This window comes from Monopterus albus, unplaced genomic scaffold (genome assembly GCF_001952655.1).
Source record: "Monopterus albus unplaced genomic scaffold, M_albus_1.0 scaffold63.1, whole genome shotgun sequence".
NCBI lineage: Eukaryota > Metazoa > Chordata > Actinopteri > Synbranchiformes > Synbranchidae > Monopterus > Monopterus albus.
In genome coordinates, this window is record NW_018127943.1 from 375,734 (window position 1) to 395,685 (window position 19,952).

A 19,952-nucleotide genomic window follows, 5' to 3' on the forward strand; every position below is an offset into this window, starting at 1 on the left:
AAAACCCCGCCCGGGGTCAAGCGGGGGGGGGGGGCATTCCTCCCAATCACGCCCCTCCAGGTACCACTGTCATCACCCACATGAGTGTCGAAGTCCCCCAGTAGAATGACAGAGTCCCCAGTCGGAGCACTTTTCAGCACCCCTACCAGAAACCCCAAGAAGGCCGGGTACTCTGCACTGCTGTTCGGCCCATAGGCACAAATGACAGTGAGAGACGTATCCCCAACCCGAAGGCACAGGGAAACGACCCTCTCATTCACCGGGGTAAACTCCAACACATGGCGGCTAAGCTGGGGGGCTATAAGCAAGCCAACACCAGCCCGCCGCCTCTCACCACGGGCAACTCCAGAGTAGTAGAGAGTGCAGCCTCTCTTGAGGAGTATGGTTCCAGAGCCCAAGCTGTGCGTGGAGATGAGCCCGACTATCTCTAGCCGGTACCTCTCAACCTCCCACACAAGCTCGGGCTCCTTCCCCACCTGCGAGGTGGCATTCCATGTTCCCAGGGCTAGTCTCCGTGTCCAGAGATCGGGTCGTCGGGGCAATTTCCTTCGACTGCTGCCTGATCCACTGTGCACCAGCCCCTTACGAATCCTCCTGCAGGTGGTGGGCCCACGAGAGGACGTCCCCCTCTTAGTCTGACCTGTAACCCAGGTCCTGTTTGCCTTGGGAGACCCTACCAGGGGCATATATCCCCTGACAACATAGCTCCTAGTATCACTCGGGTACTCAAACCCCTCCACCAAAATAAGGTGGTGGTTCAAGGAGGGGCACATATTTTATATGTTATTAAAATGGTATGAATTATTATAGTGGTATGAATGGTATGAAATGCTCAAGTAAAGTACCAGTACTTCAAATTAGAACTTGAGTAAATGTACTTAGTTTCAGCATCTTTAAACTGTTTTACTTTAGAATTTTTATTTCTCTGTATAACTCATTACCCCTTCTATGGTTCATTACAGGTCTGCACTTATTATATTTTACTGCTGTGTTCTGATGGGCTCCAGTTAAGTAAATGCATCACAGTGGGAGCTGCCACATCCTCTTACTGAGTATGCCAGAAACTTACAAATGAATGACTCCAGCAATCACTTGAGGTTTTACAGGCAGTACTCCCCTCCTACTGTGCTGCAGGACAACACACCGGGGAGATGAAAATCAAATTTTTGCAAATGGGATTAAGGCACCTACAATAACAAAATGAGGAACAAAGGAACTTGCTTTATTAAACAAATGAAGTACCTGATAGTCCCTTTGTGGCTTCTACTCGGCATATTTCTATAAATGGTAGATGACTTGGAGAAAGGGAGATCCGTTTTTTCTGATGGAGGATTAATCACATGTGGGCTAAAGTACTGTTTGAAGTTGTCAGAATAAAAGTCTCTATTTTGAGACATGAGTGCCCACAGAGAGTAAAAGATTTAGGGGGAATACAGTTTGTACTGGCATACAACAAACAGAAATATGCAATACAAATTAGTTGAAATGTGTTTTCTAAAGTAAAACAAAAATCCTTTATTGTCCTTTTCTATCAAAATAAAACATCTGCTGCTGTGCATCTGAACCTTTAAGAAAATATACAGTAATCTTCAAATGTGCTTTTAACATCCTCCCTAAGTTTGATGTTAACCTTTGTGTGCCTGTGTTACACTGAGTTGGGAGGGCTTAAAATAAAAGCCATATCTCTGCTATGCAGTAAGACAAGCGTGCCAAAAACAAGATGATAATAAGTGAAAAAAATCACTTTAACCTCATCCAGAGCCTTTTCCCAAATGCCACATGCCTTAAGCTCAGTAGCATTTTGGGATTATATCACATGTGTGTTGTATTGTATGTGACAAGCATAATCTCTTAGGTAAGAGAAGCAGAGAAAGAAAAACTCATCATGAATTAGTAAGAAGAGAATGAAGAGGCCCTTCCTAAACCACAGGTATTATTTGCTGAATAGGATTGGTTGCCTGCATAAAATTAATAATAGGAAATGCTAGGGGAGTCCAGCAACTTGTCCAAGATATACTTTCCCTGGATCTCCAGACCTCTGGAAAATTTGGGTGGCCTGCAACTGGGCTTCCTCTGGTTTCTGATGTTAATGTCATTGCTTTTGCTGGTAAGACAGGAGCTTCACCACAAGTATGGTTTGGGTCAGACAAAAGGGACAAGCTGTGATAGTAGAAAATTTCACTCTGCATTTATCAGAGTATTTTCATCCCATGGTATAGTTAGTTGCCACAGAGAAGGGAGGAATGAAGAGGAGGATGAAATTTTTCAAATCCGATTGTTTATAAGTACTTTACTTTTCCAGAAATCTGAAACCACACAGCGTATTATGGTTAGTGAATGTTCTGAATTACTTCAACTACTTAATGGTTCCTCCTTACCCAACCCACAGAATTGTTTCATAGTGGTTTAAAAACTTTGCTTAAGTCATTTAGTTGGATGTTGAGTAATCTGCTTTCTAAACTTACCCTTCACATTTAAGTACATAGGTTGTTCATTTGACTGTAAGGCTACAGTGTGGTTAATATGGCATAACATTAAAGGGAAATAACAAATTACTGTTATTGGATGAAAAAAACATGCAATATATTAACTTTTGATGACTTAGTAAATGTGTAATTTTTTAAAATGTTTTCAACCATAAAGTCAAGCGGTCACTTTTCAACCTTAGGATGATGAATATTCATTGAAATGGACACGTGAAACTCAGTGAACATGTAACTGACGTCATAAATAAAATGTTACAAAAATGCTATGTGCCCTTGAAATCCTGGTTGTCAGTGTGAGAACAGCCCTGCTGGTCTCTCTGTTAACCCTGCTAAAGTTGGCACCATTTAGAGAATCTCTTTTTTGAAATATCAGGGGGTCACAAGCCTGTTACTCTATATACAGAGTACAGTATTCTACATATGTACAATAAGTAGAGGTGGTGGAACATTTTGTAAGTCTTGTGTCACCAAAACTGCTCCAAGCAGGATGAATGCGTTTACATCGCCAACAGGATATCCCCTCAGACTTGCTCACTGTGTTGGTGATGAGGATAACAGAAGGTGCATTACTTTTGCTCAGCAGCTTGGGAAGGTGATAAAGGGTTCCCAGGTCCTCTCAGAGGGGTGCAGTGGTACACACCGATCCATTTACGTTGACAGCATTTAATCTCCCCAGCTACAAAAGGTTTCTGCTTTAACCCCTAAAACAGGGTCATGGCCAACCTGACCAGAGTCAGGAGAAAAGGATTTCTAAACACACAGTTGCCTAGACCAGTGATTCTCAATGCTTTTCCTAAAGAGACCCGTTTTATCATCATCGAATATGCTGACGACTTCATCCCCTCAACCACGCACACAATTACAAATGGAAAAATAGACTACCTATTTTCAAATGTCTTTCATCGTTGTTTCATAACTGTTTTTATGCTGTTTTATTCCTGCACATATAGATGAAATAAGATTATAAACTAGTTATCTTAGTTAAAAGTCAGATACATTAACCCACAATATGAAGCAGCTTAACAGTTTCAATAGTTAGATGTCTTTTAAAGAGATAGCCTATCTGAAAGTATAAGGAGGACAGCTACCGTTCCAGTAAATGTTAGTAAATTGCTGATTGGTTGGGGTACGGGAGCCGACAGGTGTTTGAGGGGCTAACATTTAACGTGACTTTGCAGCGCTGCGGTTAAAATGTTGTTGACTAGTCACGTTCAGTATTTAGCAGACAGTTTGGAGTTATACTACTACTTGTAAAGTTTATGGATTTGGTAGCAGCGGTAACGTGAAATTAGCAAAGTTTCGGACGACTTCTGACTGGGGTGGTAAAGCTAGCTACACTGCTAACGAAGCGCCGTGGACATGCTAACAGCAGTAGAGCAAACGCCAGAAACGTCACTGCCCCTCTGGCAGCAAGGAAGACTGCACTTTTCTCTGGAGCTCTTTCCTAGAAACCAACAGTTTCAACGAACTATGAGAAACGTAACAGTTCTGTGTTCTGATGTGAGTAATTCAATTTTGACCTGTATATGAGGTAAACACACCACTACTGTATAATAACTTCAAAATACCCCATTACAAATATCCTGGGTTGAAAATCCGTCTTAACTAAAGGTACATAAGTATAATCGGCGAAATTATCAGGAAATGAATAGGACAAAAGGAGGAAGAAAAAAATCTCTCATTACTCATTTTGGTAAAGATATTAGTTTTATTTTTCAATTCCTTCGCATTTTTGTGCACTCAAAGCACTTTCATGACATAAAAAGTAAACTTATTTACCACAGCCATTAACATCTATAAATAAAAATGTAGAATGTAGCATTTTTGATACCTGACATTTATTCTCCATAGTATTGACGTAATTTTATCAATTCCATAAAAGATGAAGTTCAATGGAGCAGTTCAGAACTATTTTACCATGTTCTGTAAGGTTTGAGCAATGTGAGAGAATTTGTTTTCTATTCAGTAGTTGTTGTTTTTTTTTAAGCAACTCAGTATTGACAGCAAAAGGTCAAATCATTTTAGATAGTTGTATATACTGGGCTGATGGCAAACAAGTTGAAGAGGCTTTAAAAGGCCACCAAGAACAGACACTCTGCTGTGCTAGTAGGCTGTGAAAGTCTGAACATTTTCAAAATGTCTCAGCACCAGTGACAGTAAAGACACAACGTCTATTGTCTCTTGTACTTGGTGATTAAAATAAATGATTCCTGTTATGACTAGGAGCTGCATCTTACTTCCCCTCTATTCACAAACAAGTGTGAATACTTTACTTTAGTGAGTAGCAGTTCTCATTCTTAATCAGTATTGGGTATATACAGATTTACAGTAATCTAACTTCCTCATGTTTTTATTATTTTTGGCCTATAGTCAAGAATTATAATTATGTTGAATGAGTCACAGTAAGCTTCTAATTGCACAGGTTTATGCTGGTGGAACCAAGTGAAACGTGTCATTTGATTCATATTATGTATTGCATCAACATCCATGCACGTCATGCGTTTCAGATGGGAAGGGAAGGGTGAGAATGAGCTTTGCAAGCTAACTGTAGCTTTGGGTCACATTATGTTCAGGTCTTAAAGTTTTGCAGAGGCACTCAGTTCTTAGTACATGAGTATCAGCCAGGTTTGGGTCTCAGCTTTAGGCCTGTGCAGAACTACCTGTTTTAAAGAGTCTAAGGGGTAGGGGTGTGCAATATTCATCAAAAAACCTACACACTATCTGGATATTTTCTGGAATTTTGGCTAACAAAAGCAGAAGATATTTTACATCCTTCAAAAATGTGTTTGTCTTATATTGTACAGTGTCACTCTTGTAAATATGATTAAGTGTTGATACTTTTTGGAAACTATATATTTATGGAAAACGGATAAATATTTAAATAACTTTTTGCAGAATGACTCTGGTAATGCTTGCTGAGTGCATTTTTATGCTGGTACTTTGGCTGGTTTAGTCCTGTTGTAGACAGCTGCGTCCTGGAGCATTTCATATTCTTCATATTGTGTGCTGTGGTTAGTTCGCAGATAGTGAAACAAGCGTTAAGTTGTCTTTAACCGATTTCTGCTCTAGTTTCCACATTGCTGTTTTGTGAGCAACACATGTCTTTTCAAAGCCAAAATGCTTCCATGCAAAAGAGAATGATCACTGTCTAGCAATTAACAATGTAAATTGTGAGGCTGGTGGTGTCCAAAGTATTAACTTAAGGGGGCTGAATAATTTTGCACTCCCAATTTTTCAGTTTTTTATTTGTTAAAAAAGTTTGAAATATCCAATAAATTTCGTTCCACTTCATGATTGTGTCCCACTTGTTGTTGATTCTTCACAAAAAATTACAGTTTTATATATCTTTATGTTTGAAGCCTGAAATGTGACAAAAGGTCGCAAAGTTCAAGGGAGCCGAATACTTTCGCAAGGCACTGTATATATATATATGTATATATATCATGGGTTCCTAATGGAAACAACTGTGTAACTGTACAGGCAGAGTTCGTCATACAGCAACACTCAGAATGATGCTCTTTATTCATTTTCAAATGAATTCACTGTACAAATGTCACCACCGATTTACTAAATGTTCAATAATGAGGCCTGTCTATCATTACTATAACCCACATGACTTATTGAAGGGAAATGTTCTCAATTATAGTGATGGTGGTAGAACATAACCCTTGTTCTGTAGCTTGCAAATCATTTCATGGGCTCTGGTCATGCTGGCATGATTTTAAAACACCTCGGGTCTGAGGTAGCACATTAAAAATACTCATAAGCATTAATTTGTCAATGGGATGTGAGATTGTGTTATGCTTTTGGCAGAAATGTGTATGAAATTTGTGGTTTTGCATTGGCAAAAATAGATCCCAGGCCTTGCTTCATTTGAAAAGTGTATAATCTAGTCTGTGACTGTCAACTCGGTCTGAGGAAAATGAATGTGACCCAGTCTCCATGTTCCTTGTCATGATGATGATAGCATTCATGGGAGCATACTGTAAAACCCAGTGGGAGGTTACCCAGCTATGGAAATGTGTTGGCCGGTTAGTGCAGCACATTTCATACAGTATTTATTAAAGCCACTTTACACCCCTAAAATAAAGTGAAACAAACTGGCAATTCAAACTGATTAAAAGTGCTCAAATTTGTATTTTAACATCATTAAATCATTTCTATATTAATTGTAAAATAGGTGTACCAAAAAACAAATTGCACTGTTGCAAAGAAAATTGGCAAAATATGTATTTTATATAATTTTCCGCAGCTTGGATTTTACAAGTTATGACTGAAGGTTTAGACTAACTGTTCCCATGTATCAAAATGAATTTGACAATGACATGTTTAAACACCAAAAAGTGGTGTTTCAGCATTTTTACTCCATCTGAAAATATACTTCATAATGTCAGTTTCAGGTGCTGTGACCATGTGGAGAGCGGCTCAGAATGATGTGAATAGACAGACATATGAGCAGTTCTGTGGTAACAGGGACTTGGCTTCCTGGCACACACTAGGTATACTCTGTTGATGGTCAGCCAGCACCCTGGCCCACACTGGGTCAAATTTATGGGTAGATATCTGGCTTGTCTCTGCCACTTCTGTGGGGCAGAAAGAATAACATTTGGCCTCTTTGCTGGTTGTGCTTAGAGTGTGGCGAAGTTTCCCCTTGGAGGAACCAGCCTGGCTACACATCACAGACCTGCTGAGAGTAAACTGAAAATGGCAAAAACACTCCTCCACACTCTTCTTGAAGGTTAGCATGTGGTCGATAGTCTCGTTTTTATTGTTAGGTTTGGTTTTAAGACCTGCGTTTTGAACTTGGTTTGCCATGGTAGCATCATACTTGTCTCTCAGATCAAACCAGCAATGAGCAAAATGATTTCCAAATACATCTGTAGAATAACATTTTCATTATTATCAATATGTCACTGTTAAAGTACCTAAGTTAAATGTTCTACTTTAGTTACCTTGATCTTTCTTCATGAGTTTTTGGCAGCCTGTAACCCTGATGATAATAAAACAGGAAACAGTCACAATGTGTCATTATCAGAATGAGGAAGTAAAGATGCTGTGGTATAGATATAGTTTTGTGGAGAAATTATCAGTTACTAGTCACCAGTTAAATGACCTTAAGAGTGATCCTGTTTTATCACTGACAGAGGAGTTTTAAAACAACCACTTTAATATAATGAGTTCCAGCATTACTCACCTCTCAGCATGTCATAGATTACACCTCCACCTCTGCAGCAGATATTTTTTTAAATTTAGTATGAAATTACATGTAGTGTAAAAATGGGGAAGTGCCATTTTTATTTTCCTGTTGCGTGAACCTTGGAACATGCAGCCTTCCAGCTGCTCCAGCAGCTCAACTCTGAAGTAGTTTCACTTCTCAGTGGCTTATGTTTTTCGTTTAAGTTGCAAAATATCTAGTGAGCTCGTTGTTGGTACAATCACTCTCTCCAAAACCACATTACTCTGACTGCAGGGCTTCAAATCTCAGACATGAGGGATGTGGCTCACTTACTTGCAAAGAACAACAGTGTGACTGTACTTAAACTGGAGCGGTGTTTATACAGAGCCCTGCCGCATAATTACAGTTACCTGTAATACTTAAAGTGGAAATCCTCAATTACCCGGAATGCAAAGAAGAAAACCCTTTTTTCCTAAGCACTTACCAGTACTGCTGTAGTGTCTTTCAACTTTCCAGAGTGAACAGTTACTGTTCCAGTCTGTTTCCTTTCCTGAGATTTTCTGCTGAAGTTTGAGTGCTTGTCTCTTTATCCATGATGGATTTTGCCATTTGAGCTAACTGTCTAGGTTAGTCCTGCACCCCTCCCCCCACAGCTCTCTTTTTCCATTATTCACACAACCACCAGCACATTTCAGTGTCATCTTGAATGCCTTTAAGAAGAGACTTAAAAAATGTATTCCTTCAGCTCTGTTTAAAAGACTGTCTTGCCCTTTTCTGTGGTGGCAGCCAACCTTTAAGCATACTCACCCCTTAAGGACCCAGCTGTGTTGATACACCAGGGCTGCAGAAGCATGGGCCACAAGGAAAAGAAATTAAAGGGTCGTTTGTAACATCACAGTTATCATGACAGATGATTAAAAAGATGACTGCTGTAATAACTTGCTATAATTGTAAATTCTTCCTTGTATTTTTATAATCTTTTGGCATCTGATGAGCTTTCAAACGCATGGCTCTATTACTCAAACTGGACTTCTTGGATTGTATTTCATTGTCTTACTTGTACTGTTTGTCTGAATGCCTAATTTCCCCAGCAGCAAAAAAAGCAACAAAACGGAACAAAAAACTGACCTTTTAAGTAGTTCCAATACCAAACCTCTTGAATATATGAACTGACATTTAAGTAGTTCCTATACTCAAGAGGTTTGGTATTTGAAACCCTTGTTCATGATATGTGATAATTGGTGACTAGAGGGTCAAAAGTAACCAAATATTACTTTTACTCTCTCACAGAAATAACTAAATTTAGTTTTCAAGACATTTTTATATCAGTCAGCTTATGAAGTTAAGTTTAACTCATGCTTGGTCACTTGACATTTGACAGCTATCTCTCAACAATTGATATTGTGTTGCACAACCCTCTGTATTTGTACCTTGGCAACAGTAAGTAGAATGACATACAGATGATTAAGCAGAGTGATTACACACAAGAGCCTCTTTTGCCTCTTCTGGCAAGTTCATGGGTTCAAGATGTGTGTAAATGTGCATGTGTGTGCCTCATGGTTAAGGTGTCTATGTTGGGAAGGTGAGCAAGAACAGAGGGTCATGGAAACGGTTGGGCTTCTACAGAGTCCAAGCAACGCATTTGTCAATGTCACAGAGGGCTTACTAATTTGTAGTACAGCTGTTTCCCTATATGATGTGGTGAAAAACCTGATCAGAAAAATTAGGCTGGATTAGCTCGTGTCTCCAGCTCATAATAATGCCCCATTCACAAGGTAGCCAGCCTGAAATGGGTGTCCCATGACAATGCCGGCCCTTATGAAGTAGCAGTAAACCTCAGCTGCTCTAATTTGTAAACGAGATGAGAGAAAAAGGATCAGAGAGTGTGTGTGGCCCTGGATACACTGGCAGTTGCGGAGGTGGTGGGCAGCGGGGGGGGTAGCTGCCCATGAACACCATATGTTTCTGATTGATGATGATTGAATCAAGTGTAGTAGCAGCGAGAAAGTGGTTTCCAGCCAGTGAGAAATCTGCATGCACTGAGACATTCCACTGAGTGACAGGGAGCTTAAACAGGCAGGACTAATCGATTTGTGATGAGCCATTACTCAAAGAGTGTGTGTAAAAGCTTTTACATGTTCACCAGTATTATTGCTTTTCTGGTAAATGGTCTTATACTTGTATAGCGCCTTTCTATGCTTTTACAGCACACTCAAAGTGCTTTCACATTATTCGGCCATTCACCCATTCGCACTCGCGCACCGGTGACATCACCGGGAGCAACTGGGGGTTCAGTGTTTTGCTCAAGGACACCTCGACATGTTGACTGGACAAGCCGGGAATCGAACCGCTAATCCTCCGGTTAGGAAATGACCCACTCTACCTCCTGAACTCAAAGTGCTTTCACATTATTCGGCCATTCACCCATTCGCACTCGCGCACCGGTGACATCACCGGGAGCAACTGGGGGTTCAGTGTTTTGCTCAAGGACACCTCGACATGTTGACTGGACAAGCCGGGAATCGAACCGCTAATTCTCCGGTTAGGAAACGACCCGCTCTACCTCCTGAGTCACAGCCGCTCCCAAATGCTCTTGACATCGAAATAAATCTCAACACGCACAACTCTGTCTCAAGTTTTTGTTCTGAAAGAACAGATGTTTTGATATTGGTGTCATAGAAATATGACTATGAAAACTTCAGGGATACCTTTGAGCAGGCAACAAATTCTGATTCTCTGATGTGAAGGCCACAGAAAAATAAGAAACAATGAAGTTCCCCAAAATGCTGGCCTGTGACATGATGGCCTCTAGTGGTACACTGCCGATTGACAGAGACAGCTCAATCATTTCCTTATAGGCGTGTGTTGCCAAGTCCAGCTGGCTTTCACGTTAACACCAGGCTCTGACTGACAGAGGCCCTGGCCTTGGGCTGGGCTCCTGGAGCCTCCAAAGTACATTCAGCTCTCCTTTTAGCCTGTTGATTTACTGTCCCCGGTGGCTGTTCGTTGATCCATTTCCCCTCTCAGTTTGCTCACAGGGCACCCCAAAAACTGTCCTCCAGCAATATATTTGCTTTATGATTTCCTGACAAGCCGATGAAGAAAAACAAGCGCTCGCTCACTGCACCTGCTTGAGTTAATGTGCAGAGGGCTGGTCAGCCTCTTATGGTCTTGGTGACTGGGGAGAAGCAGAAGGCCATGGTGTCACAAGCTCCATGTGGATCTTCCATTTCCCCCATCTGGGCCAGCGTGGGGGAGCAGGGGTAGATGGTCGGCTTAACATACACAGGTCAAATGGGGCCCAGATAGAGTCTTGCTGCGTGTGCATTATTAACATGTGTGTAGGTGTTTATGTAGCTCAGCACCCAACATGGAACTGACATTAATAAGAGAAAGTAATGGGAACTTGCTTACATCATTTTGGATGACATGCAGATGTGACTGAATAGAAGGTCTTCCATTTGCACAATGATGATCCCAACCTTGGATTAACATTTTTCCAAAACAGAAAAAAAAAAGCAATAAAATCTTCCGATTTATTTGTTGGCTACTGAGTTTTATAATAAAAATCCTTACTCTGTGATCCATGTTAAAATACTGTACAAGTAACATGGAAATGTGTTTTGGAAAGGCAGGAGTAGTGTGATTCAGGGTAGTGGGTGAAGACAGCTGGGGAACATTCAGTGGTTCAGGGTCAACATGTCGATGTTACAGTGGAGAGCAGGCTCTTATTTGACAACAATTTCCTGTTTTTTCAACCATGCATGTTTCCTCAGGTGTTAATGGATCCTTGATCTATTTCATGATTGTTATTCAACCTGTTACTGTCAAAAGTCATAGGTGGATATGTACTGTCAAGAATCTGAAATAAAAATGTGATATATCTAATACAGTGAGGTTTTTTTTTTTTTATCAGCTTCTTAAGTAGAACACCAGGCAGAAATCCCCCAGCCTAAAAATGTGATCCATTTATTTCATAGTCTGATATTTCCATTGATACAAATAGCTGTTATATAATTTCCAGGAGGAAAAAAAAAAGAGTGAGTGATATTGTCAGTATATTGCCAGAAAATCCAAACTTGTAATTCAGGCTGTTTTATTGTTAAAGGTCAGGTCTTGTTTTTTTTTTTTTTTTTTTTTTTTTTTTTTTTTTTTTTCTTCACTGTCATTATTAGCTGACAACAAGAAAATTTGCTTTGGCAATTATGACATTTATGTCTGTGTACTTAAATTTTGCAGAGTGGGATAAGCTTTCAGTTCCTCAGAGAAAGTCTCTGAATGTGGTAGATATCACCGGTAGTCCATCTGAAAGCTCCCTGGCCGAGTTCTTCCTGTTTCCTTGGAAGTGACCCGGTGGTAAAGTGGCCCAGTGGCTTTTAGGTCAAGAACAGAGGTGAACAGAATTATGAGAGGAAGCATGCATGTGGCAGCGTCTGCTTTTCTCACTTGTGTGTGTTTAAGTACTAACCTGAAGGAGTAAATGTATTCCAGGGTCCTTTTTTTCCATCCTAACTCAACTTGTCTTCCTGATGGCAGATGCATTGGAGCTCACCCCTGCGTGTAGCTGGTGAGTGCGTGTGAGTCCTTGTGCTTTTCCTCATGTTGCTTTTCCCCCGTTTTTCCCCTCCATGCTTAAACATTGTATTAACCACTAGATCCCATTGCTATCAATCTTAATGATGGTGGGTCAGTGTGTAAATGCACACATGTGTAAGGCCCATTCTGCAGGCCAGAGTTTAAGGATGATTTCCCCCCCCCCCAAAAAAGAGAAGGGGAAAATATTCTGGCCTCATTAACAAAATAGGTGCTCAGAAAACACCCCAGCTGGCCCAGAGTGATTGCTACTTCCTCAGCTTTTCCACTTCATTGATGGTTATGTGAGTTAAAACAACGAGCTTAATGGAGACTCCCAGCCCTCATGGGACTAATCATAGCCACGTGACTTCCTCCGGGGCTTCCATGAAAATAACTCCATTACAATGGCCTGTGATATTAATATCAGCTTTGGGAAAGTCAGGCCCGGGATCCAGAGGGAGGGCCCGGTGTGAGCAAACAAAGAAGAATTCATGGCATTCGAAGGAGCGAGGGAGGGGAAGAGAAAAGGAGAACAAGAGCGAAAGACAGACAGAGAGAGGGAGGATAAATGCTGAGCTATTTGTGATGAGTGATAGTGTACTGCACAGTGATGATGTTCACTTGTTCCTTTTGTGAGCTTCTGCAGTATATTTTTGTAACTGACGTGACTTGTAATGACTGACTTGTAGTAGACTTGAATGTACTGTATGTGAGAGACGAACGGCATTTATGAGACCTGTGAGACACTCTCTGCAGATGACTTTTTTTTTTGGGGGGCCAGGTCTTCATTTTACCAACTTCTCCTGCTCCCTGTAAACCTGCCATGCTGTCATTCTTCCATCTGTACAGGTAGTAGTCACCACCATATGCATTCAGAAGAATTACATGTCAGTGATCATAGCAAGGAAAAGTCGCCCATCTCAGAGTTGAGTACCCACCAAAGGTTCCCCGGCCACCTCCACTTCCTGTCATTTAAATAGACGTGCACATTAGCTCCCCCACCCAAATAGGACCTCTTAAAGAGCACCTTGTATAAGTCATCGCTTGAAAGGAAATACTCTACTTCACCGGATCATAAGCCAAACACTTTGTTCCATCAGTTGTAAAAGATTTATTGAAAAAAATAACACTGGCTTTACTTTTACCCCTGCTTTTATGAATAAATGTGTTGTTTTAACAGCGCTTTTAAATTCCTCCTACACTCCTGTTAGGGTCACTACTTGGCCTTCATCGCTTTGAGGATTAATCATGATAAAAAATTTCAAACATTATCATAAGCTATTTGTCCTGGACAGACTTATGCATTTTCTGCTGGAGTATGGGAATGATATGACCAGATAAATAATGAGGAGTACATCAAGTGTAAATTTCAAAGTCTGCTGATACTGTGCATTTTCTAAGTGACAGGACGGAGGATAGTTCAGTGTCGGAAGAAAGCATCAGTTTATTCGTCTGTGGATTAGACCACTGTTGTTGTAAAAAACCAATTAAAAGCGTATCAAGGAAACGCGCTGCTGCACTGGGTGACACGTATTTTCATTATAAAACTCCAGACCTGAATGTGAGGAGCTAGCAGAATGTAGAAATTGTGCTGCTCAGTACCTTTGGGGCAGCATAGTTGGGTCTGGGGTTTCGTAATGAAAAAGACGTCACCCAGTGCAGTGGTGCGTTTCTCTGATAGGTTTTAATCATTTTTGAACAACAACTGAGGTTGATCACACAGACAAACAAGCTAATACAGGACTGACAGCTGACAGACATTAACCTTGAGCAGAGGCAATTCATTGTTGGTTTTAGTCTCTATGGAGGTTGCTGAAAATACTATTAATATAGAAATGGAGCAGTCTTATCTTTTAAAGCTTAAATTAGAAGAATGTCCAATAGATAGTTTGCATTCTATGTTTTTGAAGTTAATAGTAATTACTATACTTAGACCACAAGTAGTAATATGGCTTTCACATCTTTCAAGAAATATTAGATGGCAGTAGCCAAGCCAAAGAAAGGTCATTCTCTAGGGTCCAAATAATTATGAGTGCCATAACAGATCAAACATTATTTCCTTGACCTTGTCTCCAGCTTGAGGAACAGCTTAGACTTTTTGGCTGAATGCTTGGGTAACAAACGTCTGTCTGCAGGAGCTCTTGCTGCATGGACCTGATGTTTACGCAGGATTAGAGGATTCATTCACCATTATTAAGTAAATGACCTGCTGGTCAGGAGCAACACTTCTCTGGCTGTTTGGATTGTGTGGTACACAATACATACAGGGATTAGTTGGAGCATAAATCAGCTTTTTTGGCAAAGTTAGAATAGTTTTAGCCAAAACCATCCTCTGCATACATGTGCAGAAAAATTATTCTTTCACTGAATCTTTGCTCTTTGAAGTTTAAGTTTCATTTAGGATCCATATTTCAGAAAACAATGTTTTTCAGCTGCACAGATGCAGTGTAGGCCGCATACCACACCTGAGAAAACACTGATTGTTGTCTCAAGCTCATTTTAATTGAATCTAAGGAAGTTAAAGCAAGTCGATCAAAGCCACCATCATAACATCAGGTTATATTTTCAGGGCATGATGCAGCACATTACTTTAGTGATAACAATGTCACTTTCAAGCTTGAAAAATCAAACAAATAGATTAAAGGTTTAGAAATGCAACACATGAACTGGGTTTGCTTGGAGCACAGCCACAGGTGTTTTGTGTTTTTGTTGAGTCATTTGCTTCAGGCTTTTCTGTCAACTCTATTGGAGGTAATGACTTAACTTCAGGAAATGCAATCTGTTAAGAATCCAAAACTCCTCGCCGTTGCGTCTTTATTTCTTAGAAAGTTTGCACTGTGGGAATAGAAAATGGCCCGTTACTCTGTAATTCACACTGGTGCACCTCAACAAGTCATTCCTTTATGTTTACTTGCTAGTGGTGTTCTTCTTCACTGCCTTTGTTGGCACATTGCTATGTGTCTTGGCGCATTACTGCCTCTGGCTGTCAGTTAGCAGGACGAAGTGAATCCTGTCACTCAAACAAAATGGGCATTTCTTGGAAAATGCCCAACAGTAGTGTAATGTATATTTAAATGTGTTTTATTCAACCATGAATGTGCGATTTGTGGTAACATCCGGCTATTAGCAATTTAAAAAAATTCTTAACATCCATAAACTTAATCCTCCAGTCATTATAAAGCTGTTCAGTGTGCAGTGTCACAATGTTCTGTTTTGCATATGGCTTCCACGGCTCCATCATCACTTCAGCCACCTGTCAGCTGAGCACCATCAGCATCTTAACTTGGCTCACAAATAACCCCTCCATTCACTGGGGATATGACAGATGCATGCTTTAATGTTGATGCTGATGCATAGTTGTCCCATGCAGAGTTGTGCTCATTTAATGTTCAGTTTTAAAAGTAAAAGCTCTGAGCTCAGTGGTGTTGTGGTGAGTGATTTAGCACGGAGCTAAGGCTCACTACTTCTTTTTTGAAACTAGAGCTTTTCTTTTGTACTTCCCATTACAGTTGAGGTTTAATTCTCAGGAATTGGATAGATTTATTTCCTCATAAATTACACAAGTTTTCTGTGGAAGGACTCAAAGCATGATGTAAAGTAATTTGTGTGTTGTGAGGGTGTGGATGACGTTGCTGCTCCATTTCTCCTCACTCCATTCAGGAGAACTAAGATGTCATTTTTGATATTTCAGGTTTCTTGCATATTAACTTTCATTTTATTGCAATGAAAAACACAAATGCTTCACACAGAATGGTACTGATGCAAGAATAGGCTACCAAAATATATTCAAAAATTTGTTTTTTGACAGTAGTGGTAGAAGTACTCAGATTGTTTACTTAAGTAAACAACAGTGTGAATGTATTCTGTTACAATTAAAAGTCCAAATGTTACTTAAGTAAAAGTACAAAGCATTAGCTTCAAAACATACTAAAAGTAAAAATGCTCATTATGCAGAATGTCACATTTAACAATATATTATATTATTGTATTATTACTGGTGCATTATTGTGTACATCACATTTAATGGTGCAGCTGGTAAAGGAAGAGCTAGTCTTATAATGTGCTTATAGTTTGAAGTACTGCTGGGTATCATTTGGCTTATATTATTCTTGTATTATTAATCTGGTTCTGAAAAGTATGAAGTAGTACAGAAAATTTATTATACCTCAAAATTGTACTTACTGTAAGTACAGTACTTGAATAAATGAACTTAGTTACTTTCCACCACTGTATTTTGATAAATGCCTTGTTTTATACACAATCCTTTTCAGAATAGAACTCTGTACAGCCAAACATGAATTAAGCACAATAACCCAAAGTTAAACCCTATCTTTGTGCTTTATCACGTCTAAACGTGGGACATAATTCATCTTATCGAGTGACTCACTCTCTCCTCTTACGAAAGAAGCATTTATCCCTTGATGTTTTCAGTGCTCAATTCAGAATCTGGACAAAATTCATAACATTTCCAAGTAATTACAGCAAAGAGAGCAAGAGGCTTGATTGATGCTCCATGTGCAACAGAAGTGTGGACTTTTTGCCAAGGTTTTTTGAATATCCTCATTTTTTTTCCTGCAAATTGGTTTACCTCCCCGACCTTACAGAGTTGCCACTCTACATCATGAGGAAGCTTCTGCAGGGAACCATAACCGCCGCCAAAGGCCTTTAAATCCTAGACTTGATGACTTGAGGATTCGGCAGGATGATTTGAAAAGGATGAAGAGAGGAAAATTGCACATCCTTAAGAAAACAAAGAGCATTTCCTTCCTTGTGTCAGGATGAAAAAAGGAAAATAAAAAATAGAAATACATACTTCACCACTGGCTTTTACTGCTCCTTGATGGTCCATAACTCACTCAGACTCTTTTCCCCTACATCCACAATCCACTGTGCCATGTTTTAATGACCTTAATATAGGCAGTTCTACACTGTCAAGTAAAAGGTTTACACTTTGAACTGTGATCCACTGTGTGAATAACATATTTTATAATATTTCATGAATTGTACAGTAATGGAATAAAGTTATTGAAATGGAGAGAAGATGGAAATCACAGTGATGAAATGACTTGACTTTGTCCTAAACCCTAGATCTATAACTTTGATCTTGCATTAACCCAGTGTGTGGAGATTTTATCAAAGTTTTAATTGCAATTCAATGTAGCTGACAGAAATGACTTATGAGTTTATGCTGTAACCTGTCTCAAGGCAGTGTCTAAGCACCACTGCCATATGGCAACTCAATTTTGGAAGCACTGATTCAGTGGATTCCTGAAAGTTGTCTGGTACTGTCATTGCTCATCCTACAGACCGGAGAGTGTATTTTCCCCAACTTCTATTCCTTATGGACAGTATAGAATTGACTGAATAGACAAGAAGACAAGCAGATAGACAAATGATGACAGTTACAAACAATAAATGCATACATACATGATATTTTAACTTTGCCTTCAGGCTTCAGTATTTATATTCTAAAACCTTAGCTTAAGGTTGGGTCATAAATCAAAATCTAAAACAATAGTAGCATTTACAACCACTTTTGTAGTGATGAACTTCACTGGCAGTGTCCTTTGGAAACTGGACCCATAAATTTTATTACTATTAAATGTTTCTAAAGGGAGCTGACAAATAGTTGAATGGAGTTGATTTTCTCCTCCTGCTCTTGGCACGGCGGCGTGGAGGAAAAATCCATCTTGAAAAGAAAAAAAGCACTCACATTAGTGCTGCCAGTCCATTCATCTTGATGCTGTTTGAGTGTAATTTAATCCTTTTTAAAACGCCTGCTGAAAATACAATGTGCTTAAGGGCAGTTGCGAACATTTTATGAGCACAATAAAATCGTCACTGCATATTGATTAGATGTATGTTGATATACGGGCATGATGTTTTTCATGTGCATGGGTCTGCTGCTAGGGGAGTAACTGTAAGGTGAGTTGAGCCTTTTGACATTAATTATATAAAACAATACTCCAGAATATATCAAGGATAAAACATATTCTTAAGTGTGAATACACAACCTGGGAACATGCTCTACAAGTTGAAGCAATCAAAACAGATTGTACTTCTCTCTCCAGCTTTTTTTCTTTTCTTCTTATGGAGCCCTTTTTATGTCAGCAACAGAGTACAACACTATTGGTGAATCCAAGTTCCCTTATTTTATTGTTCCTCAGTCCTCGGTCCCTGCTTGACTCGGAAGTCGTTCCGCTCTGTCATGATGAAGGACGTCCCAAAGCTCTTATTTGTGCTCTGAGGAGTGAGGAGGCTGCCTGGAGGAACTATAACTGAGGATACACAAGTGTATCCTTCACAGAAATCTGTTACTGTTTGGCACGCCCCTTTATTAGAAATCATTTTGTGATTGGACGGTTCACATGAAGGCTCATAGGAAAGGACATCTCATTTACAGTTAAAATGTGTTTCCTCGGTGGGACTAAGATGCAAGGAAAAGATGCAAAAGAGGGAAACGTGGTTGCAGTTCGTGGAACTGTGATTTATCATATGAATGTCGTACTGGAGAGGCTGAAAATGTTCACCCTTGTTAACGTTCACCCAAATTTCACCAGGGCTCTTTGCTACATTAAGCTCCCAGACTAAGGTAGCAGCTATCACGCCAAACAACACACTTGCCAGCTGTAGCCTCAGTTAGTGCTTCTCTGATAAATGCTGGTGGAAAAATAATATTATATACGAACACCATTCATTCCACTGCACTGGGAGTAAACACAACAGACACCCCCACTGCTGATAACTGCACTGAGCTTACTGAGATTAACAACATATTAGGGCTGACAAACACTAATGTTATCCGAGATAAACAGCTATGGGGTTACGGCTCTGTACTACCCCAGTCCCCTGACCCACATCACGTTACGTAGCCACAGCTCCCTCACTCCTCTGTTGCATTTTTTTTTTTTTTTAAATATCCCGGGAAAGAGGCTTCTCATAGAATTTAAGGCTGTCGTTACCCTTTAAACTTCAAATCACCTTTCCCAGTATTGTCACAACAATTTATGTCAACGCTAAAACTAGTCAATGAACATGTATAGACGACAACCCAACTGTCTTGTTGAGAAATTCCAGTTGTCAGTTTCACTAAGTAACAGTAAAATTGACTATGGCCTCTGGTCCTCTCTGCTAACATTTTGCAGGCCAAGCTGCTGTGGGTAGAAAAGTTAGGACAGCTGCCAAAAGCAAGGTACTCTAACTCGCCTCAGGATCCAATGTCATTCCATGTTTAAACTCACATTTGGATTTAAAAATGTATCTCTGTGGTCTTCCTGTGATTATTAACTCAAGATGTATTAATTTTTTCCTTCACAAAATACAACAATTTTTAAATTCTACCCAGCTGTCCTAGTCATGAAGAAAAATCAGGTGTGTAACAGGTGAATGTGAGTGTAGATGTACAGCTGTGTTAGCTTTAATTGGCAGGAAACAGTACAGCTTACTGTACTTTTATGTAAACAAATAGTTTGCTTGTTTGAAAGATGCATAATTCCTTGCAAGGTCACTGAAAGGACAAAGGACAAGTCATACAAACCAAAGCATCAACAACCCAGGAATAGACTTAACATTATCCTGTTGTCGGCTTTGTACTCATCTGAACACAAGATGATTTTGTGGCGAGATATTTTACGTACTATTGCCTGCACATGTTTATTGATGTTTTTCAGATTGTCGTCCACTATTTGTTCCCAGATGAATCACCAGTGCACAAA

At 39.9% G+C, this 19,952-nt stretch overlaps 1 long non-coding RNA gene across 1 annotated transcript in view; it reads left to right on the forward strand.

The window, feature by feature from the left end:
- The first annotated feature begins 3,629 nt into the window (after positions 1-3,629).
- Positions 3,630-19,952, forward strand: part of LOC109962377 (uncharacterized) — a 31,174-nt gene continuing 14,851 nt past the window's right edge. The window contains exon 1 of the long non-coding RNA XR_002275243.1: positions 3,630-3,986. This is a non-coding gene — a long non-coding RNA (uncharacterized LOC109962377). The remainder of the gene's footprint in view (positions 3,987-19,952) is intronic.